General features: G+C 36.7%; 1 pseudogene; it reads left to right on the top strand.

The window, feature by feature from the left end:
* Positions 1–545: 545 nt before the first annotated feature.
* On the top strand, positions 546–23,728 carry LOC118969134 (SWI/SNF-related matrix-associated actin-dependent regulator of chromatin subfamily A member 5 pseudogene; annotated as a pseudogene).
* Positions 23,729–25,206: the final 1,478 nt, after the last annotated feature.

Below are 25,206 nucleotides of genomic sequence, written 5' to 3'. Positions count from 1 at the left end.
ACTTTAACTGACCATAAGAGCATTATGCTCAAGTTGATTCACCCCAGCCCCAAGACAGTGACTTGGTGAATACACTCATTCTCCCCATCACACAATCAGTACATATTTGTGGAGTGCCTAAGACCAAAGCTTTGTGTAACTGGAGTCCATGGGATACTAAACAGTACCAATGGGGGAAGGTATCTGGAGGCAGTGTGCTATGCAACTAGAATAAGAAAGAAGTGGGCTCCATTACAAATGTAATTGACATCAATCATTCACTATCGGGTAATTGTATCTATAAACACCCTGAGAACTTTCATTCAAATATCAGGAAATAAATTAACATTATTTCTTTTAACACTGATTTGAGTTTGTTTTCTGTTCAGGACCACAGAGCTGGACCACAGAGGCACAACTGACAACAAAACTACCAACAGGAATCACATGAGATTTGGGTATGAGTTGTGCTGATGACAACGTTCTCTCATTATTTGTTCACATATGCCCTAGTGTGTCATCACAGAACGCACGTGCACAGATGGAGAAACCAGAGCCTGCTTGTGCATTTGCTTCTGTCTTTCCAACACAGATGTTTGGTGACACTCAGGAGACAGGACATTGTGCTAATACTGTGCCACATTTATGTTTATGTTTATCTTCAAACATATCTAACTGGTTTGAAGCCATGAATTTTTTAGCCATAATTACAATTGCAGCTCTGAGTGACATTGTGGATAGCTGGCAGTGTTTCTACAAAGGTAGGAAAATTTGCTTGTAGGAATTTGTGAGTGAATGTAATAATTCTAAAAGTAACTATATATGTGTCATAAAGAATCCAAATCAATATTTTTATGGTGGAAGTGAATGTATTTGTTCTACTTTCTTTTCTAAGTAAAATGAGAAAAGTCAGAATTGGAATAAAGAACTAACATTTGCATGAAAGCTAGAAACTCTAAATATACAGGTTGTTTCTAAAGACAATAGAAAATAGAGAATTTGAGAACTTATATAGTGAATTCATCAGCTGGTACAAAATAAGTTGAGTTGTCTAGACACTCTGAAACACCACTTCTGCTTGATCTTCTTACTTATCTTTGAGTTGCATAGTGTCTTTTATTGAAACCCCTTACAAAGAGGAAAGAGCCCAGAAATAAACTGGAGATAGAAAAAAAATAGTAGAATTTGGGTGTGTAAAACCCTTGGCTGTAAACTGAGTTTGTAGGTACATTTTCAGAATGGCTGAAATTTTTGCCTTTGATACTAAATGACATTATCTGTGTTATATATCTATTACATACCAAACAAAGAATTTACTCTTCTTTGTTCTTTTGTGGAAGAAAAAGTAAAGCATCGAAAGTATTGAGTAACTTGTTAAAATACCCAAAGGTAGTAATAAATGAAAATGCAAACTACCAAAAAGATTTGTTCTAGTCTTTCAAAAATAGAAGTCTGCCTAAATTATAATCTATGAAATTTCCCTGGCCTGCAACTTTGATGCTTCAGTGCCCAGCACTGTGCCTGGTATATTACATGCATACACTGTTTATTGACTCAATGAAGAAAAAAAAGGAAGAAGAGGAAAGAATAATAGAAAAATATATATACATGGGGGAAGGGTTTAAGCTTTTTTGGTAATGTAAAGTCTTAATTAAAATGCCCTTAAAATCACAATCCTTACTATGCTTTTTCCTTCAATTGTCTGTATGTAACTGAGGCTGGAAAATTATAATCAAACTTCACAGAGTTCTATCTGAGTGGAAAACAAGGGAGTGAGGATAAATGCATGCCATTCAGCATGAACATTTGTAACATTGTTTAAACATCTCATTGCTTTCTTCTTTTTTTCTTTTAACTTATTAGCTTTGTATTATATTAGAGGAACTGAAATTGCTGAACATCTGAATATTTTTTTCAGGATTTTTCCAGTTTTGTTGGTATATTTTTTACAATTTATATGTTAATGTTAAAGGTTATTGTCTGTTCTCTATTTCCCCTCTAGAAACTGAAGTCATTCAAATGAGAAAAAGTGATTATTTGTAGTTGCATGTGAACAATTTCATTGTTTATTATTTACATTTTTCTTGCAGATAGAACTGTGTTCAGTTGTAGAAATGGATCTCTATGCTACCCAATCATTCTCTTTAATTTTTTTTCCATAAAGACAGCTCTATAATCTAAAACTAGAGACATCACCATTTCTAAACAGAAAATAAAAAGGCATCCTTGGACAATCTATGGCACGGTTTACTTCCCCAGTCCTTCCTCTCTCCCAGTAATATTTCCTTGCCACGTGCCCTTTTGAAGAGGTTTTCCAGCTGACTCCTGTGTCAACTTGCAGTAAGTTGTAAGTTAATGATATCATTTGTAATTTAAATTAATTCATGGATGTCTTAACCTTTGCCATTAATCTTCACCCAAAGAAGTGGATAATGTGACATTCCCAAGAGGATTAGAGTCTAAAAGGAAAATTCAGAGTGCCCCTAGAATGAAGGATCAGAAAGGAGGGGGTTCGATGAACCCAACTCTATCAGAAGAAATACCTTCCCACATAAGAAAAGTTGTCCCCAGAGGATGACATCTGTCAAAACTTCTGAGGCTGGGCATTGATGCTTTCTGATAACTCATGCCTTTGTGTTTTTCCACTAAAGTTTTAAAATGTTTTTGTTCCATTTCTGGAGCCTGTTATGAATCATTTTATAGATCAAAGAAGAAAGGAGAAACTATCAGCAATTTGTCAAATATATTAGAAAGTATAGAAATTCTCAAGATATGCATCAGTTTAAAGAGTCTAGGAAATTACTTCTCAAAAATAACCTCTTACAAGTGAACATTTGCCTTCCTAAATCACCAAGAACCAACTTGATTGAATCAGTTGAAGCAGCTCTTCATTTTTTTTCCTGTTGATCAGACTTTCATTAAGCTGTTCTTTAATGCTCCATGACTTTGTTTGCTCCGGATTTATATTATGCAACCATATCCCTTAAGCTTAATTAAGTTTGTTTTTTCATGCTTTGAGAATTTTGCAGCAAAAGTAGCTAAAAATCAAGGGACACTCATCTGTGAAGCTGTCTGTCCATCATAACTTGAATATTGATTTGAGGGGAGGTTGTGACAGTCCCTAGGTGAACATGTCAAGTTTGTTGACAGAGAGCTCTCTGCTTAATTGACTATGATGCTTGTATGGAAAGCAATGAAATATGTCGGTGATGTATAAGTTTTCTTTCCCACTGTGTATGCAACAGAGGGTAATGATATTCCACTGTGTATTGACCAAACTCCATGTGCCTTGTCTTATTACTTAAGTATTTTTTCTCTTAAAGACCTAAGAGCAATGCAGCTATTCATCCAAGAGATGATTATGCATTAAAAAAACTTGAAGCATGAAATATCAGATGGGGATAGTCATAAATGATTTGCCACATGAGTAATAATTTTAATTTGGTCACTAAGCTTACAGTGTAGTTTTACTCATCTGTAATATGGGACTAATGATCACCCTTCCTCTCATTAACTACTACTCAGCAGGCTTGTAAAGATTAATTTATGTTCTTAAATGGCTTTTCCAGCAAAAAGTGCAGTGTAAATGTTAGTTTCTAAAGCATAGCCCTTTCTGGCCAGATACAGCTTTGTCTCTGATTAACATCTAAAATGCTGTATGAGAAATAAAATTTTGCTTAGACAATAGCAAAGAAACATTTTTTAGTTAGTTTAACAAGAGAGAAAACATTTTGTATTTATACAATATTACATGCCAATGACATCCAATTTAAAAAAATGTGAGATATAGTTCTCAATACTTTAACAAAAAGGTTAGCTACATCAGTTTTAAAAATGTGTTATCTAAATCACAACTTTGTCATTTATAAGTTCCTGATAGAGGAAAAAGAATCACTGGTTTTCAACCTAACATAGCATTGTATTGCACTGATAAATTATACAAATTAGCTGAAAGCCTCTTCTTTTGATAATGTATGCAAAAATATTCTAAGGTAACATTTTGTAGAGTCTGGATTTCTCAAGGTTTCATTTGGCTCAAACATACATTTAAATGATTGGCCACTAAGGTCCTCTGGCTATTTCTCATCCTACCACCAGTGTAATAGCATTAGGTGTTGAGTCTTTGGGAAGTAACTGAGACTAGATGAGGTAATTAGGTTGGAACCCGTTCATGAATGGGATTAGTACCCTTATCAAAGTCGCATGGGATTTTGCCTCCTATCTCTGCCCTCCATCATGGGAGGATGCAACGAGAGGCAGGCAGTTTGCAATCTGGAGGAGGGCTGTCTCCAGAGCTCAAACACCCTCATCTTGAACTTCCAATCCCCCAAACTATGAGAAATACATTTTGTATGAGCCACCTAGTTTACGTTGCTTTGTAATAGCAGCCCAGACTAAGACAGCAGGCCACCAACACATGGCAAAATTATAAGGTACAGGTGCTCATAAGTATGAATAAAAATAAGAGTAGTAATTTCTCCATGTGTTGGAACCTCTGACTGAGCATTAACACTGCTATGCTGCTAAGTAGTAGACAAGGTGTTGAGATGCTGAAACACCCAGATGGCCTTGTCTCCAGCTCATTCCCTACAGTGAAGGAGTGTCAGTGAAGTTTTCTGTCCACTTTGTCAGTTTTGCTTCTGTGAACATATCCTCTTCTGACTGTCCTCTCCATCCACTCACACTTTTTCAGCCTTTTTTTTCTATATCCTCTTCTAACTGAATGAAGTTAAAACGCTTTATCTTGACAGTTAAAGCACAAGCTCCACAATCCCTGAGAGCTGACTCAACATATCCACTTACACGACCCATAGGCATCCTAAACTCAAAACCAATAATAGTGAATGTAAGCACTGTCCCACCTCCTGTATTGGTCCTGCTCTGTCCTAGTGAATGACAACACTCTCCAAGTAGTTTCCATACCAATACCTTACAAAGAACACACCAAGATATTCTTGAGACTTCTTAATCAGTAATTTCCTGAATACATTTTTACAGAATTGCACTGTCCACCAAGCAGTGAGGCACTGGCAGAATGAAAACAGTCCCTGTACTCAGACAGCTTATAGTCTAATGGGAGACGTGTATTTTAATGAAATAAGGTTAATGGCTACTCCTGAAAAAGACATCAAAGGAAATCTGTGACAGCATTTAAGACCACGTCATCTGAGAAGGATTTCCCGAGGAAGTGATGATTAAGTGGAGATATGAAGACCTGAGAAAAGAGTATGAAGGTGAAGAGGGGAAAACTTTGGCTGGGGAGAGATCTCACACAGAGGAAAGAGATACCCTCTTCCCTGCATCTAATCAGACCTGCATGATGGACCTCCAGACTAATTCTCTCTCCTAAATATCACCATTTGCTCATCATTCTCAATTTCTACTGCCACTTCTTTCATTTCAACATCATTATAATACTTTTGTGACATACAGGACACTGAATGATTGTGCCCCCCCCCCAAAATTCATATGTTGAAATCCTACCCCCAGTGTAATAGCATTAGGCATTGAGTCCTTGGGATAAAGTAATTAGGTTGGAACCCATTCATGAATGGGATTAGTACCCTAACGAAGTCACATTGGATTTTGCCTCCTATCTCTACCCTCCATCATGGGAGGATGCAACGAGAGGCAGGCAGTTTACAGTCCTGAGGAGGGCTGTCTCCAGAGCTTGAACACCCTCATCTGGAACTTCCGACTTCCCAAGCTATGAGAAATACATTTTGTATGAGCCGCCTAGTTTACGGTGCTTTGTGATAGCAGCCCAGACTAAGACAGCAGGCCACCAACACATACATTCTCGAAATCTCTCAGATCTTCTAAAACCCTTCTAAAATCTTTCAATAATCAGGCAAGTCCTCATGCTCTTAAATCCCTTTCTCTTCACTATTCCTCTGCAAATTTCATTTTCTTCTGCCCTAAATTCTCCTTCCTCTCTTTTATAGTAGAAATCCTGATAGCTTCTCAATGTTTCAATATTCTCCAGGAGTTTTGTTTCTGTTTTTGTTTTTCTATTGTCAGAGGGGAACAAAAATGGAGAAAATGGGGAAAATGGAGAAGAAGGAAAGGGAAAGAGAAATTTCAAATACCTTTCATTGACTTTCTTTCCTCCCCTAAGCGGAGAGGACAATAATTGCATATTTGGTAGTTGTATTTCTTACTGTAACTCAAATTTAGGTTCATCTTTTCCTATACATCATCAGCTGGAAAAAATATTAATTCTAATTTAGAATATGCTTACCAGTTTTATTTTGAGACATATAGAGAGAAGATGTTTTATTGTAACAAAATATGTTAACCTTTATTTGCACATACTAATGGTGTAGTAGAACCAAGAAAAGAACCCAGACCTCACAAATGCATTCCTCTTTCAAAGAAAGCACACAGAGTTTTGCATTGTAACAGTAATTCTATCCTACCCCAACCTACAATCTCCATTTACTGTATTAAATAAGTAGATAAAATGAGTCAGAATATTGTTTTTTTGGAAAAGTCATTTTGTTTTCTTTTGCAGGTCAGGAGGGATACATGACAAGCCAGAAGCAACACTAATTTCACCCTAGTGCTTACAAGTATCCCAAAATCATGGGAGTTATCAGCATCCTGACATTCAGCTAGAAATATGAACAACTAAACAATTAGAAAGTACAAATTTCATAGTCCATATCATTTATATGCTCTCAATTTTCCAATAATGCAATGGGGTCTTTTAGCATTTCTGTTACAAGAGAAAATTAAAGTCAGGGAAAAAAAGTTTGTTCTAGAGCACATACTATCAGTGGAAGAATTAGGACCAAAACTGGTAACTTCTTTTATGTTCATTGTGTTGGCAAGCAGCTGTGTGTGGGAGTGTCTCCCTGCGCGCCAGGTGAGACCTCAAGCTGGAACAGGGAGGGTTCTTGACGTTGAACAAGAAAGAATTTTCAAGCAGGTCAGACAAGTGTAAGTAAAGAAACAATTCATTAGAGCCAGAGCAGCAGGGAATGGCAGCTGCCCTGCAAGCAGCAGAGAACAGGACAGTGCAGAGGGAAAGAGGGAAAGTTCTTAGCCTAGAGCAGATTCCCTTGCCAACTCTTAAAGCCAGGCTCACCTGGTGTCCTGTGTCTGCTTGGATCTGCATGGTGTGGGGACTAGTCCCTACCACCCCAGGATTTGTGGGGAGCTGTGGAGTGTGGGATGAAGTGAGATTATGTTCTGAGAACTTTCCTAAAAAAGGAGATTTTCAGGCAGGCTACTAAGAGCAGATCACACAGCTGCAGTTCTGTCCAGGTCACCTAGATGACAGGAACTTGCAGGCCCAAATCTGAGCTCTCAGCTGCCCCTCCCTACTTATCAGGAATAAAGCAGCAGAGACAGAGTGAAGACTTGGAAATAGAATGAAATAGCAAAGAGACAAAATGCAATAATGTGAACAGTGAGAAGGCTTTATTTAAAAGTATACACTTAAAGAAAGAAAAGTCCTCAGAGAGGAGGTATGCTAAAAGGGTGGGGATTCTGTCTTTTTAAGGCTTTCAGGAAGGGGGAAAGGGCAGAGGGGGTTTATTGGGCATAGGTTTGACTTGTGGTCTCATGATATCTCTCTGTAGTGAAGATGTCCTCATCCACAGTCAGTCCTCTAGGTAATTCTGTAAGGTAAACTTAACACAAGGGATTTATTGATCCTGTTCTTCTCCAAGATAGTGTTACCCTCAAGCAGTGGGGACACATCAGTTAAGACTGCTTGCCCTGCCTTAAGATTGCGTGGGTTATTGTCTGATTACCAAAGGATATGTTAGCAATCTTACTTCTCAGATCTCTGCTTTTTAAAATGGAATATTAGCCTTAATATGGGGTCCCTCTTGTGCTTACTATACTGCCCATATCTCAGCATCTCTCATCATACGCAGGAAAAGTTAATCATGATGCTGTCCCAGGTCCAGGCCCTACCTCAAGTTACCCTAGGTTTATCTAACACTGGCTTTGTGAGTCACACAGATTGGTAGTCAAGCAGTTAATTTTCCTCACCCTTTAAAGTATCCACTTACTAGCCTTCATCTTCTATCTTTCTGGGCCATTACTTCGAGTAGTCTAGTTTCAACAATTCTCCTACCAGCATCAGGTTCTCCAAAGCATTTAACTCTGTTCATAGTCCAATGTCCTTCCTTACCTAGTTAAATTCCATACACATCATTATTATAATAGGCATGGCAAAGGCAACTAGAAGTCCACCGACACTTATTCTACCCTTCCAAAGTAATAAATGTGCAGCTGAAAGGCAGGTATCCAGCCAGGAATTACTTCCCCTGGGAATGCTCAAAGTAGGTGTGGTCATAAGATTAGTTCTCTTCAATGGAACGTAAGTGGACTTGATGTATGCTACGAGAATGTTTTTTAAAAATTGGCCTCCTTTTTCTATGCTTTCAAGAGAAACCTTCAAGTCAAGCAGTTGGGTTTCAACTGCTTCACCAGAACCTTGCTGAACTATTCAGTCACTTTAGAACTTTCCATATAGCCTGCCGAGGAATACTCTTCCATCAGCGTGCTTGAAGAGCAAAGAGAACTTAGCTGGCCCAGAGTCTGCCCTTTTCTCTGATTTCTCAGCCCCACACTCTTGCTTCTATAATCCGTTTCTATATACGTCAAGACCATCCCAGTTACCTTTTTAAATATTCTTTTTGCTCTCCCCAATTTGCCTTCTTTCCTCTTTACACCTCACAAAATTCAAGACCTCCAGCAGTTTTCCCAAAATTTATTTATCAGCAAACTGCCAACTATCATATGCTTTTTCCTGAACAACTTATTTTTAAACTGTATTTCACTATATGTATTTATGTTTTCTACACGTGTATTTGTTACATGCACTGAAAACCTCTTCTTATATGGTACTGTGTACCCCGTGGGTACTAAAGAAAGACTTGTAACTGGCAAAAAGAAAAAAAAAAAGATAGGTTCATGACTCACAGAAAGACACCCACCTACCTGATAAGTGTGTGAGAAATAAATTGAACATGAAGAATCTATTTTCACAGCAATTTAGGCTGCCGGAATACTTGCTCCAGCTCCTTGCCTTCCCTGCCTCAGACGTACTGACTTGCTGGTTTGTCTACCTCTCTGCTTGCTCGTTAATGGAACTGAGCAGCTGAGCAGATCTCAAGGGGAAAAATTTAAAAAGAATTCAAACATCGTGTGACACCGTATCTCTTTATATTTGTGAAATCAATGCCAAATGAGGTGTCAGTCTCAGTGGTGGCCCAGTGCATTTCTCTGACCAGTACTTTCTCCTGCTTATGCAGGTGAGTTTTTCACACCCTGTCTGTTCTCAACTTCCAACAGCCCTTCCTTTGTTCTAACTTCCACCTGATGATCATTTTTTTATTTCATTGAGGAGATGAAGCCCTCAGTAGAGAGCTGCCCCATCCTCCCACCACCAAATCCAGCAGCCTACTTGCATCTGTGCCCAGATTTTCTCTTTCTTCCATCCTTTTTGGCACTTTTATTCTCCTACCTAAACCAACTTGCCAACTCGTCCAGAACTTCTCCTATTCAAGGTCACTCGTGGATCTTGGATAATACTTCTCCTCTTTAACCTGATTAATCTATTAAATTTTAGTATATATTTGTATAGTGCTAAATATATTAAATGCATATTATTTATTTAATATACATACATTAATTATAGGACATCTTAAAAATGAAACTCCTTTATCCTTCATTCCCCTTCATCTGCTTTTCAAATCCTCTGTTCCCTTTCATAATAAAATTTTTCCAGTTCTTATCATTTTCTCTTGAATCTAGACCAATGTAGATTTTTATCTCCAACTCTTAGAGTTGCTGTTATCAAGTGATGTCATCCTCATTGGCTAAATCCAATTGGCAATTTTTAATCCACTTCTTCCTTAATCTATTTAATCACCCACATATTTCTTAAATGCTTTTTTGCAGTTGATTTCTGGGACACAATACTCCTTTATCATTTTTTTTCTTTATTTCACTGGCTGTTGCTGCTTATTTTATTTAAATGTATCCTCATCACTATTCTGACTCTAAATACTAGATTCGGGATTATTCTTTAGACATCTCCATCAACACTAGATTCTTAGGTGATCTTACAGTTCCACAACTTTAATGATCAATGTCATGCTTAGAAGTATAAAAATTTGAATCTCCAACTAAGATCTCTCTCCTGAACTTCCGCGTCCTGTTCAACCTCTTATCTTTATTATATAATAGTTGAGATTACAAGTCTCAAATTTTTCATATGCTCCAAAAAATTCTGTCTTTGCTACAAACTACTCCTTCTTCGGTCTTCCCCATCCCAGTAAATGGCAACTTCATTTATCTAGTGCTCTAGACAAAATTCTCTTGTAATCACAGTTCATCTCTAGTATATCAGCAAATTCTGTTAGCTTTACCTTAAAACAAAATACAGAACAGAACACTTCTTATGACTTCCACTACTACCACCCTGGGCTAAAACAATATCATTTCTTCCCTGGTTTGTTGAAGTAGCCTACTAACCAGTATCCCTCATTCTGTCTTTGCCTCCTTTTGGCCACAAATAATACTATCAAAGAATGTAAATCAGATTAATGCTCTTCCCCTGCTTAAAATTCTCCAGTGGCTTCCCATCTCACTCATGATAAAAGCCTGTCTCTTTAACTGCTGTATGTGATCCAGCCCCCTTACCACTGTGACCTCATTGCTGCTGGTCTTCTTCTCAACAATTCAGCTGCAGTCTCTGGTATTATTGCCATCCTACCAACATGCTTAGGCACCTTACCATGTCTAAGATTTTACTTTTACTACATTTTCTTCCTAGAATGATTTTCCCAGGATATTTATGTGGCTTGGTTCCCAGTTTCCTACAAACATCAATCAATGAAGTGCTGGTTCACCAAGGTACTTTTCCTGACCATCCTAGCTCTTCACCACTTGTTTTTACCTTGCCCTTCTCTACTTTTTGTAATAACACTATTGCTTCTTAACAGTTCTTTCTTTCATTTTTGTTCTCTCCACACTACTTGATAAGCCTCACGACAGCAAGGACTTTGTATACTCTCTGCATTTTTATATTTTAAGCCCTAGCAAAGTATCTAACATGGAGGAGATTCAAGATAAATATCCATTGACTGAATTGACAGCCCCTCCAAATGCATTATGAACACATTAGATATAGTATTTATAACCACGAGTAAGGAACAGTGAGTTTATCAAGGGAGCTTTATCAAATGCATTCAAACTGCTGGCTTTCTCCAACCATACCTCAATAGTAGATCCTTTGGGCAGGGGAAATTTGTGACGAAACTCTCATGGCATTTCTGACTTTAAAATCTCTCCCCCAGATATTTACACTCTTGAGCTTCCACTAGCTCCAAATGGCATAATTACCTTTATGGCTCTTCATAGTCACCCAAGAACTATTTTTGACAATTAGTAAGACAGGAAGACTTATGAGACTGCAATTAGTGTTAACAGTTCAGAGTAAATGCTTGATGCATTATAACTGATCTGGGAGAATGAAGGTATATGATGCTTAATGCTTTATTTGCTTAAGAAACGACACCACAGCAAACTTCCAAAAAGACAAAGGTCAGACTTGACCCTAAGCAGCCTTAAAGCTCCAAAGTAAACCAAGAAGTAAGGTTGGAGAAGGTGGATCTCTGTCAGCATACTTATTACAACAGTATAATTCTCCACATGATACTCAGGAGGACAATAAGTATAAATGCCTTTTTTAGCTCTGAATTTAACTCCTAATATGAAGCCCTGTTTCATGATTTGACAGAAATTAATTGCATTCTTCTTGGTGTTTCCTTTCCTTGAAGTTGTTTCTAAAATCTGGAGCCTTCATATATGGGGGGCAATTCATGAGATGGAGATGGAACTGAATTTTTCAATTCAATTTATTATGTTCATTCAATGTAATCTGTCAGTGAGGGCACTGGTTAAGAGTTAAATCTTCTTGTGTGGCCGTATCTCAGTTTTCTGTTAGTTGCAGCTTTTTAGGTCTTTAATCAATCTGGCCAACAAGTAACATTTTTCTGCTTTCGTAAAATTTTAGGGTGTTGTATGCAGCCCTTTCCCAGGCTCACTTCCCTGGTGTTCTTAAACAACAGGAGTTGGTTGGCCATGTACAGAACATGCCATGTAGCTGCCCAGACACCGTGTCTCACAACATTCCTGTCACTCTTGAGGGCATACTTCTTTTGATGCTTTTGGCCTTTCTGAGAGTTCTCTGAAGATTCTAAAATCCTGCTGCCTAAGTATGTCACGGAAGCATGTATTCTCAGAGTCCCTCTTCTCTGCTCTTAAATCCAAAAATCCTACAGGATTTACAAAGTTCTCCTTGTTTCGCCTCCAACTCTTTCCTGACTCCCAGACCCAAAATCTTTACAAATCAAAGGACAGGAAGTGTTACTCTAAAGTCATCATTTTTACCATGTCTTCCCCAAAGTTTGTTGTCTTTGCCTGGAATTCTTTCAATGTCTCCCCATTCTTTCCACTCCCAACCTTTTAAAAAAATATTCGTGCTTTTCTTCCTTGAGACAGTAAGTCCTATGCTAAAGCATTCAAAGAGGGTGGATTGGGGAAGGTAGCAGATAGTAAAAGAAAATACAAAGAAGTAAAGGAATTGGAATAAGATTTAAAACTTAGAGTAGTCAAAACCATAGAGACAGAGAGTCGAATGGTGATTGCCAGGGGCTGAGGGGAGAGAATGAAAAGTTAGTGTTCAATGGGGACAGAGTTTCAGTTTTACAAGATAAAAGGAGTTTGAAGATGGGTGGTGGTGACAGTTGCACAACATTATGAATTATTAAGCATCACTGAATGGCACATTTATAAACAGTCAGGATGTGTGTGTTTGAGTAAGTTTGAATTAAAATGTTGGCAAAAGGTGAATCTGGAAAAAGCAGAGATGTTGAAAACTCGTTAAGAAGAGCAAATTGACTTTTAAAACCATATAACACAAAATATTTGACTGAGATCCTTACATTATTGACACTTTCTGGCCCTTTTAAGTACTCTTGGAGCACTGTTACCTTGCTCCAGCATCCCTCTCCTTGATAAAGTAATGCCTATGATTTTTAGTCACACTTAGCATGTCGGTGACATTGAAACCTAAGAAGTTACCCTTCTTTGAAGGTTGGCATAACTAGGGAAAGTGTCCTAAAGTAAAGCTAGGAATTCATAACCATGGACATGAGAGCTGGAGAGGAAGTGGAGGATCTGAGGCTTCCCACTTTCCCCATGCCAGTGACTACACCGTGTTCCTTAAACCTGCTTGTTAAATTAGGCATGGGAGACACTAAGACAGAAGTTCGAAAATAAAAAACAAAAATGGCTAAGAAGGTAGGTTTTATATTATGTGCATCATATCATACTAAAAATGATTGGGGGAAATGCATCATTTTGTCATGTAGAGGAGTACAGAACATATACCAGTGACACCTGGCTTTTTGATGCCCTTGAACCTTCCTAAATACTGTCTCCTCAAATAATCAGTGGTCTTCTTGCCACCCTTCCCCCTCCACACACACACCTAGTTAGGGATCTCTGTGGTATCTCAATGCTGAATTCTTTAAAAATTCTTACTAATGTGAAACTGTATCTCCTCAGGAAAGATACAAACAATTTATATAATAAGAGGATCATGGGGGAAGGATTTAAGAATGAGATATTATGGAAGAGTGGTAGGTAGGCCTGTTGAAATATTTCAGCATAGATGAACTGCAGGTTACAGTGTGCAGGCCTACACATCATATTGAATCAGTTATGTGGAGGCAAAGTGAACAGGCTTATAGTAGCATGAGTAACACTGGCTGCTATGACAAAAAAAGTTATCCAAATCATAAGAACATAACACAATAAAAGTTAGATCTCACACAGTCAAAATAAAATGTGGATATTTTTGATTGGCAGTTTTCCTGGTGCCTTGCTTTCCCATGGTCACCAGTCCACCTGCTTGGATACTCCTCACCATCCTCAACACTTCGACTAAAATGTCCCTGAGTTAACCCAAGGATTGCTACTGTGCCCAGTCTGCAGGTGAAACACCACACCTCCACCCTCCTACCAGTGGACTGCATTAGCTATATGGCCTCCCTAGAATAAGGGGCTGAAACACATAGTCTTCTTGTGTTGAAATCCTTTGGTGAATGCATAGCCAACTCTTTGTTAGACAGAAAGGAAGGGTAGAGACTTTAATAAAAATAAGCTTTCCTAATAGCAGCTGAAACATCAAACTAAAGGCAAGTCTGCCAGTGAATGAAGCATTAAAATGACTGATGGTCAGGCATTTGCCTTGCCTACCATTCCCACCCCTTACCGATAATAACTACAGCTTGGAATATGCAAGCATAATGGACAGAAATGTGTGAAAAACTGCAAAGTTTAAAGGAAGAGACATTAGATAAAAATGAAAAATTCTGAACAAAAGCCTCAGTTTAAATTCTAAGCCCTCAAACACACTTGACAGGAAGACCATATCTTTAAATTACTAGTTAAGTGTATTTTCATATGAGACAGTCTCCTCACTGGTATGATCTCTCCCACCATGCTCCACCACCACCACCACCACCAGACACACACACACACACACACACACACACAGGGGCACAAAAAGACAATGGAAAAAAGAAGTTGAGGTTTGTGGAAAATAGAAAAAGCAGATGAAATTTTGAAAGAAGGCCAGCAAGAAATAAAAGATCTCGGTGGTCCTGATCAGTGAGCATCAGGAAAATGTTTAAGCAAAAAAGCAGGAGGTGAGATTTTTCAAGTAACTTTTTGAAATGTAAAGAAAAAGAACAATGAGTGAAATACACACACACAAAAGGTGATTGTTCAGATTTTCATGATAGGATTCAAATTTAGCTTTTAAAATTTTCCTGCTGTAACAATTTTGACATTAAAAAATAACTTCCACAAAGTTAGATAGTTTCTGTTGCATTTAAGGCACTCTGTGTGTTCAGTAAAGGTCATAATGCCATTAAGTTCCCTTCACAGACATGCAATTTCATCCTCTTACTGCAGGCTCTTAATGCAGGGCCGTGCTTCTGGGAGTAGAGCGTAGAGCCTGGGGGCCTGGCTACGAGTTTTGTTTTCACTTCCTTACAGTTGGGCTTGAATTTTAATATTGTGTCATTAAGAAAATGACTCTCAATTAGGTGGTATTTACCATCTCTTATTTTGTTTTTACAAGACCCATCTCTCAAAAATTCCCATCCATAAAATACATTATTTTAGTTAGAAAAGTGTTTAAAAATTAATACCTGAAAAATAGCATTTTATCATATTGCTTTTATTATATGACATAACCAAGTGTGCTGCTAGGCAACGAGCTATGGCTTTTGGAGACTGCATACTTTATAATAGATTACTTTAGAGGCAGTTTTTCAAAACAAATAGAATAGAGTTATCTAAAAGCATCTTCCGAATGCCTATATAGAATTTTTTTTTAAAAGCTGACATCTCCAAAAGTTAGAAGATGCTCCTGTCATATAGGTACTACAATGTTCATTTAGCAGAGAGAGAAAGAGAAAGCTTAAATCTGTTTACAGGTATCCAAACTACTAATTAAAATGTTAATTATAAACGATTTGTTATATTCATTTTTTACTCAAATATTTCTTTGGTAAGGAAAAATACAATCATTTGGAAGAACTGAACTAAAAAACAAAAGAATAGACTTTAAATAAATGAAAATAAATTACTAGTGCTCTGGTTCTGTCTACTGGTTTCCTAACTGCTCTTTTATATACAGAACTAATGATCAAATTTTAAAGAGACCCTTTTGGTGACTAGTACAGGTCCATAGTGATTTGATTTACGATGGAGATGATCATTGCATTAAGTACAAGTTCAGAGTACAGAACATCTAAAGTTTATTCTAAACTCTATGAAATGTTACATTTTATTCCTTAACAGACTGTTTTAAATGATGAAATAACATACGTTAGCTATAGAAATGCTGGGAAATGTAAAAGAACATAAAAGAGAAAAGACTTACAACTCATAATATTGAAACCTAAAAAAGAAAAACTGCTATTTATATTTTAGCATAAATCTTACTAGACTTTTTCTTTTCCATGTGTTAATTTGGATTATTTGTTTTTGTTTTTACTTTTCTATTCACCAAACTGACATTCTTAATGTCATATCATATATATGTATATGTATATGTATATATATACACATATACAATAGGTTATCTTTCTCAGTTAATATTATATTGTGAACATTTTTCCATATATAACTTCTTTGAAATATATCACTGATTAACTAAATGAGAGCTCACCGTATGGCTGTAACATAATTCATTTAGTTATTCTACTAGAGCTGGAATTTTGCACCAGTTTTTCGTTATTATAAATAATGCTGCAATGAATGTCCTTATTCATAAATCATTTTCCACATGTCTGTTAATTTCCTTAGGGTAGATGGCTGGAAGTGAATTTACTGAGTCAAAAGAATATTACTTTAAGACTGTAATACATATTTCTAGCTATTTATCAGTAAGAAAAACAAAGCAACGAATTGGCTATCTTTAAAAAAAAATACGAACAATGGATAATACAACCTCATTGATACTGGATAGTACTAAATATCATGTCAGTTTGAAAAAAGAAGTCAATTTCATTTTGTGGTTTTAGTGAAATTGAATATAATTTTTCTCATTTATTTCCATTTTCATTTCTTCTTTTGTAAATTTGTGTTTTTTGTGCATTTCTTCAGTTCAAGCATTCATCTTTTTCCTGTTAATTTTGTTACGTTTTTAGTCTATATTTATCGGCATGACACCTTTCAGAAAGTTAGAATCAACTTGGATTCTTTCTGTTCAAAGAAAGAATCTCTTTATAATGAGATGCAACTTTTAGGATGTAGAAAGAGACAGAGTCCAATGTGAACTTTTAATATTTTATAATAGGGACAGCTATTTGTTGAAAGCTATCTAGCCAAGAATTATGTTTCCAGAATTATGTTTTAAGGAATTATGTTTCTTTAGTACAAACTATTGTCTTCAGTTCTAATAATGGGGACATTCTCACTCCCCCATTCTGCCGGTTGGATGCTAACCATGACAGAGCTCTAAGGGCAGAGCCACAAGACGGAAAGTATCCCAGTGCTTGTATCACCAAGTGGAGGAGGACTGCCCGCCAGCAAATAGCACCCTCCTCAGATTGCTTGTGTGAGAAATAGAGCACTCTTGGTTCTGTTTATTATACAGCTTTGTCTATTTCAATAATGCACTGATAATCTGTTACCTGAGCAACATGTACTTCTTGTCTTCAAGTGTCTGCAAAGGTAAATCCCAGGGTTCTTCGGGCAAACCAGAAGTTTTTACCCAACTCTTAGCCAAATCTGAAGTCATGACCACGTGACAGCCTCAAAAGAAGGTGCTCTATCCCCTTGTATAATCTCCCCAGGGCAGAAAAGATTGACCAGAAATCACACATTTCTTACCTCATTTCATTCACCATTGTGGGTTGTGGGATCAGTGGGGATGTCCGTTTTAAGTTTGTTTGCTGACCATGTCTGAGGCCTTAAAAAGCGATCTTCTCTCAGTCAAACTTTAAATAGGAAGCAGAAAACAATTATGAATTTTCATAAAACTTTTTAAGACCTCATATGTTTTTTCTCCTATTTTAATATGTTATCTTCTGGGAACTTTTAAATGCAATAGACAATCACAGTTTTCTTTTTTCCCCACTCTTAACAATTGCTCAAAGGGAAGGAAAGGAAAAGGCATTGGTACATTATAGGGTAAGGATCTTCATTCAGTTCTCCTAGGGGAGATTTGATTGGCTGCCTCCCAACAATGGGAGCTGTGCTAAACTCTCTGTATAAAGTTTAATATGCCAGCTACACAAAACAATATTGTGGCAAGCTGTTTTTAATAGCTTTGATTCTCAGACTCCAAACCTAAAATCTATTTCCAAAGGTCTGAGTTAGTCTTGGAGATTCATATGCTTAATAATTTGTCCAGATGATTCTGAATGCTTTCGTCTTGGAAACACATGCTTGGTTATTTTGAAAAACCAGTGTCCAGTAATTAATTAAAACTGACTGACTTCCGTTAATTGAAAATTGCTACCATTCTACTGCTTCTTTCCTGTTAATTTTATTGAAATTATTTTCTTACAAATTAATAGCAGTGTTTTTCCCTCAAATGTCCACTTAGAAATCCATTTAACTAATTCTCATTATTTTATTATATTAACAATAATTGTTTTTTTGTTACTTCTTTCTGGTTTCATTGCTCACAATAATATTTTTATAAATATATTTCCCTTCTCAAAAAATTTATTCTGCTTCATGTTCCCATTAGCTGGACATATAATCAAGTAATTTTTTCAGGATGACTACTTAGGTGATATAATTTTCATGTCCTTGCATGTCAGAGAGTATCTTTCTCCTGCCCTTGCAAATGAATGATGGCTTCTCTGGGTATAGAATTCTTAGGCCTTAATCTTTTTTCTTTCAAAGCTGCTGATGTTGCTCTATTGATTTCTGACCCTTAGTGATCAGGAAAATAAAACCGAACCGCAACCTCATTATATCCTTTGAAAACAACCCATCTTTTCTGCTGGATATGCAGGGTGTCTGTTTTCACTAAATTTGCCTGGTATTCTCTGACCTTTTTTGATCTCATATCTCAAGTCTTTGCTCAGATCAGGAGACTTTTTTAAGTGTTTATTTGATGATTATCTCCACCACATTTTTTCTGTTCTCTTTTATTCTAATTTCAAATAGCAGTATATTAGTTCTTTTGAATCCTTACCCCATATCTTTCAAATCTTAGTCTCCAAATGGATACTTTTTACTGTAAAAACCAAATGGTAATTACCTCTGTGTTTAAATTTTGTCACAGTGATTTTTACATGAATATATTCTTTCCTGATCTTAGATTTCTTCTTTTTAAATGTCAATATTCTAGATTTTATTGTTGTTAAAAATTAGGTATGCATTTGATTCCTCTTTTCAGTGAATCTACTCCATACCTCCTTAGTTTCAATAGATTTGCATCCAGTTTTTGTGCTACTCAGTCTAAGAGCATATTTTTATAAATGTATATAAAATATATATTTATATTAAATATTCAAGCTTAGTTTCTATACCCTGTTTACTCATGAATTTAACAGATGTGCTGCTTCTTTTATAATTTACTAGTTATTCCATGAAATCACATGCGTACATACCCTAGCGGTTGTCCATGTCAAATCTAAGAAGAAATTCTGGAAACTACTTCTCCATTTTCATAAGCATGTAAATCACCCTTTTATATGCTTATATTGATTATTTTGACAAACTTTCCAATAAATATATAATATTTAGGAATAATCCTTGAGAAACTTTGAATTTTTTTCTTTTTTCAATGTATTTTTTATTGAAGTATAGTTAATATACAATATTATATTACTTTCAAGTATACAACACTTTTCAAGTATTCAACAGTTATGCACATTATTAAATCCTCACCCCCACTAGTGCAGTTACAGTAAACATAGGGGTGTATATTTCTTTTTAAATAAGAGATTTTGTTTTCTTCAGTAAATTCCTAGAAGTGGAGTTACTAGGTTGTATGGTGTTTCTATTTTTAGTTTTTGAGGAACTTCCATACTGTTTTCCATATTGGTTGCACCAATTTACATTCCCACCAACAGTATTGAAGGGTTCCCATTTCTCCACATCCTCATCAACATTTGTTATTTCTTGACTCTTGTACAGTGGCCATTCTAACTGGTATGAGGTGATATCTCCTTGTGGTTTTGATTTGTATTTTCCTGATGATTAGCAATGTAGAGCATCTTTTCATATGCCTGTTGGCCATTTCTTCTGTGGAGAAATGTCTGTTCAGGTACTCTGCCCATTTTATAATCAGGTTGATTTTTTGGTGCTGAATCATGAGTTCTTTACATATTTTGGATGTTAACCCTATATTGGATAAATCATTTACAAATATACTCTCCCATACTATAAGTTGCCTTTTTGGAGAAATTTCTTCGAGTTTTTGATAGTGAAAGACCAAGGCAGTATCAGTAAAATATGATGGACTGAGATAAACATCTAATAATTCCAGATTTTTTTATGCTCAGTTAACCAGTACCTAATTCAAATACCTTTAAAAAATTCAATATATTGTGATTCCCAGCTGTCCTAAATAATGATTCTTAGAATTTGCATGAAGGATGTTGCTTACATATGATCATTTATTTGCATTTATAATTGATAATTACCCTGCAAGTGATATTTTCCTTTTATTTATTCATAAATACCTTTTCTAACCAAAGGTCACATTTAAAAGAGCCAAACAAGCCCCGCAGAAGAATCGGCCAACGTGAGAGGCCAGGCTGCTGGGCCTGCCGCAGGCTCGTCGAGGAACGGCGGCGCAGGGGGCCTTCGGTGGGCTCTCGCTCCTCCACCAGCCGGTGGTGACGTAGCCGCCCAGGCTTCGGCCGCCAGCGGCGTGAGCAGCGGCAACCAAGGCGGCCCCGAAGGCGTCGCGGCTCAGGCAGCCCCCTCCGCAGCCAGCGCAGACACCGCGGACTCCGAGATGGAGGAAGTATTTGATGATACATCTCCTGGAAAGCAAAAAGAAATCCAGGAGCCAGATCCTACTTCTGAAGACAAAATGCGAACTGACCGAGCAAATAAGTTTGAGAATTTATTAAAGCAAACAGAGCTGTTTGCACATTTCATTCAGCCTGCTGCTCAGAAGACTCCAACCTCATCTTCAAAAATGAAACCAGGGCGCCCACAAATAAAAAAGGATGAGAAACAGAACTTGCGATCAGTAGGCGACTACCGACACCGTAGAACAGAGCAAGAGGAAGATGAAGACCTATGAACAGAAAGCTCCAAAACAACCAACGTTTGCACTCGATTTGAAGACTCATCATATGTAAAATGGGGTAAACTGAGAGGTTATCAGGTTCGAGGATTATATTGGCTCATTTCTTTGTATGAGTATGGCATCAATGGTATCCTTGCAGATGAAATGGGTCTGGGAAAGACTCTTCAAACAATTTCTCTTCTTGGGTATATGAAACACTATAGAAACATTCCTGGTCCTCATATGGTTTTGGTTCCTAAATCTACATTACACAACTGGATGAGTGAATTCAAGAGATGGGTACCAACACTTAGGTCTGTTTGTTTGATAGGAGATAAAGAACAAAGAGCTGCTTTGGTCAGGGACATTTTATTATCAGGAGAATGGGATGTATGTGTAACATCTTATGAAATGCTTATAAAAGAGAAGTCTGTTTTCAAAAAGTTTAATTGGAGGTAATTATAGATGAAGCTCACAGGATCAAAAATGAAAAGTCTAAGTTATCTGAATACTGAGGGAATTCAAGACTACAAATAGATTATTATTAACTGGAACACCTCTTCAAAACAACTTGCATGAGCTCTGGTCCCTTCTTAATTTTTTATTGCCAGATGTCTTTAATTCTGCTGATGACTTTGATTCCTGGTTTGATACAAATAATTGCCTTGGGGATCAAAAGCTAGTTGAAAGGCTTCATATGGTATTGCGCCCATTCCTCCTTCGAAGAATTAAAGCTGATGTTGAAAAGAGTTTGCCTCCAAAGAAGGAAGTAAAAATCTATGTGGGTCTCAGCAAAATGCAGAGGGAATGGTATACTCGGATATTAATGAAGGATATGGATATACTAAACTCTGCAGGGAAGATGGACAAAATGAGGTTATTGAACATCCTGATGCAGTTGAGGAAATGCTATAATCATCCATATCTCCTTGATGGAGCTGAACCTGGTCCACCTTATACCACAGATATGCATCTAGTTACCAACAGTGGCAAAACGGTGGTATTAGACAAGCTGCTCCCTAAATTAAAAGAACAAGGTTCACGAGTACTAATCTTCAGTCAAATGACAAGGGTGTTGGATATTCTGGAAGATTATTCTATGTGGAGAAATTATGAGTACTGCAGATTAGATGGGCAGACACCCCATGATGAGAGACAAGAGTCCATCAATGCATACAATGAACCAAACAGCACAAAGTTTGTGTTCATGTTAAGCACACATGCTGGTGGTCTTGGCATCAATCTTGCTACTGCTGATGTAGTAATTTTGTATGATTCAGATTGGAATCCCCAAGTAGATCTCCAGGCTATGGACCGAGCACATAGAATTGGACAAACCAAGACAGTCAGAGTGTTCCGCTTTATAACTGATAACACTGTAGAAGAAAGAATAGTGGAACGTGCGGAGATGAAACTCAGACTGGATTCAATAGTCATTCAACAAGGAAGACTTGTGGATCAGAATCTGAACAAAATTGGCAAAGATGAAATACTTCAAATGATCAGACATGGGGCAATGCATGTATTTGCTTCAAAGGAAAGTGAGATTACTGATGAAGATACTGATGGTATTTTGGAAAGAGGTGCAAAGAAGACTGCAGAGATGAATGAAAAACTCTCCAAGATGGGTGAAAACTCACTTAGAAACTTTACAATGGATACAGAATTGAGTGTTAATAACTTTGAAGGAGAAGATTATAGAGAAAAACAAAAGATTGCTTTCACAGAGTGGATTAAACCACCTAAAAGAAAAAGAGAAGTCAACTATTCTGTTGATGCCTATTTCAGGGAAGCTCTTCATATCAGTGAACCTAAAGCACCAAAGGCTCTTCAACCTCTGAAACAACCCAATGTTCAGGATTTCCAGTTTTTTCCTCCACATTTATTTGAATTACAGGAAAAAGAAATTCTATATTACAGAAAAACTATTGGGTACAAGGTGCCTCGAAATCCTGACCTACCAAATGCAGCACAAGCACAGAAAGAAGAACAGCTTAAAATTGATGAAGCTGAACTCCTAAATGATGAAGAATTAGAAGAAAAAGAGAAGCTTCTAACACAGGGATTTACCAATTGAAATAAGAGAAATTTTAACCAGTTTATCAAAGCTAATGAGAAGTGGGGTCGTGATGATATTGAAAATATAGCAAGAGAAGTAGAAGGAAAAACTCCAGAAGAAGTTACTGAATACTCAGCTGTGTTCTGGGGAAGATGCAATGAACTCCAAGACATAGAGAAGATTATGGCTCATATTGAAAAGGGAGAGGCAAGAATTCAAAGAAGAATTAGTATCAAAAAAGCACTTGACACAAAGATTGGACGGTACAAAGCACCTTTCCATCAGCTGAGAATATCATATGGTACTAACAAAGGAAAAAGCTATACTGAGGAAGAGGATCGTTTTCTGATCTGTATGCTGCACAAACTTGGATTTGACAAAGAAAATGTTTATGATGAATTACTACAGTGTATTTGCAACTCTCCACTGTTCAAATTTGACTGGTTTCTTAAGTCCAGAACAGCAATGGAGCTCCAGAGGAGATGTAACACCTTAATTACCTTGATTGAAAGAGAAAACATGGAACTAGAAGAAAAAGAGAAGGCAGAGAAAAAGAAAAGAGGACCAAAGCCTTCAACTCAGAAACGTAAAATGGATGGAGCACCTGATGGTAGAGGAAAGAAAAAGAAACTGAAACTATGAATACATATTTGTTTCATAATCACTAACTTTAAACTAGTAGTTCTTTAATTTATGGGTCTTCATGAGATGTACTGTACAATGCTCAATTATGTCATTCAAAGAAATCAGGTTCGTCTGTTTACTGAACTAGAAACATAGTATGTAGTTTCACTTTTTTAAATGCAAGAGCTGTGCTGAAATTTTTTTTATCATTAACACTTGAAGTAATAAAACAGGTTTCATTTATTGAAAAAAAAAAAGCCAAACAAACCCCTGAATTGAATAGGTGGGGCCAATAGTGAGTGGTGCATGACTGGCTACCTGTTACCAAGTTTTCTAACATTAATTGTGCATGCCAGAAATTCTGTGTGGTTACTTAGTCAGGGTTCTCCAGAGAAGCAGAACTGATAGTATGTATATTTATATAGAAAGATTTATTACAAGCAATTGGTTCACACAATTAGGGAGGCTAGGAAGTCCCAAATATACAATGTGGGCAAGCAGCCTGGAGGACCAGGAGAGCCAATGGTGCAGATCACTTTAGAAAGCCATCTGCTGGACAGTTGACCCTTGTTCAGAGAGGGCAGTCTTTTCTCTTTAGGCATTCCTTCTGCTGATTGGATGAGCCCCACCCCCATCATGGAGTGCAATCTGCTTTACTCAAAGCTTAAAAACCGAATGTTAATCTCATCCAAAAACACACTCCATGTTAACACATAAAACTAACCATTGCAGTGTCATTAAGGAAAAATTACTATATGGAGTCCAAAGACCTTAGTCAATTTATTTAACCAATTTGAGTCTCCATGTACATCTCATCCCATCTCATTTCCCATCCACAGTAAGACATCCAAAACATACATGTAATGGATTTTATCTTATCTATGTAAAAGCCTGAAATTTCTGTCTTTGCATTTTTTAGTAGATTGCCTGTAAAGTAAACAAAGTAACACATTCAATGGTTATAAGAATGAAGTAATATGTTTAGAAGCATAGACTACAAGCCAAAACTGGGTAAATAACCAGAGTCAGCACTTTTTCCTGCAATAAAAAAGGGAAGAAAAGATACAGACAACAGATCTCTAGAGGATATGGGAAACAGGAAAGGAAACATAATACATATCTCTATAGGTTTGAAATACACTTTCTCACTTAATTCATTTTATATTACTGAGCTAGGCAATTTGTACATGGGTTACTACATGGGTTACTACAGGGTTAAAAACAGTAGTGTTTATGCAGACAGAACTTGGGTTAGTCTCAGCACTTACTTGCGCAAGCTACCTAACTCTTCTGAACCTCTATTTCTTCATCAGTAAAAAATAAGTGTTTGTCTTTTTTGTGGCTGTTGTGAAAATTTATAAAATAATGCATGTAAACACTTGACGAAATGCCCAGTATATAGAATTTGATGTGGTAGTTCTTTTTATTATTCTTTATTATTATAATAAATATACATTTTTTAATTACTTTTAGGCTCTTCTTATGTTAACCTAAGAAATAACATATAATAGTTCATTAAAATATATTGAGGATAAATATATCTATTAAAATAATAGATACAAATTGAAAAATTATAAGGCAGCTACTCTGATATTTTTATTTTACAATATTAATGCTAAAATGTGATAATAACAAATATAGAATGACCCCTGTTATTAGGTTTTAGTACCTCATGGGAAATTTCACTTAAATCTGCACAACCTCTAGACAGTTAACCTCTACTGAATTTAAAGAG

The sequence above is a fragment of the Manis javanica genome, chromosome 5 (genome assembly GCF_040802235.1).
Source record: "Manis javanica isolate MJ-LG chromosome 5, MJ_LKY, whole genome shotgun sequence".
Lineage (NCBI taxonomy): Eukaryota > Metazoa > Chordata > Mammalia > Pholidota > Manidae > Manis > Manis javanica.
Note: the sequence above shows the minus strand (reverse complement) of the source record. Positions and strands in the feature narration are given on the sequence as shown.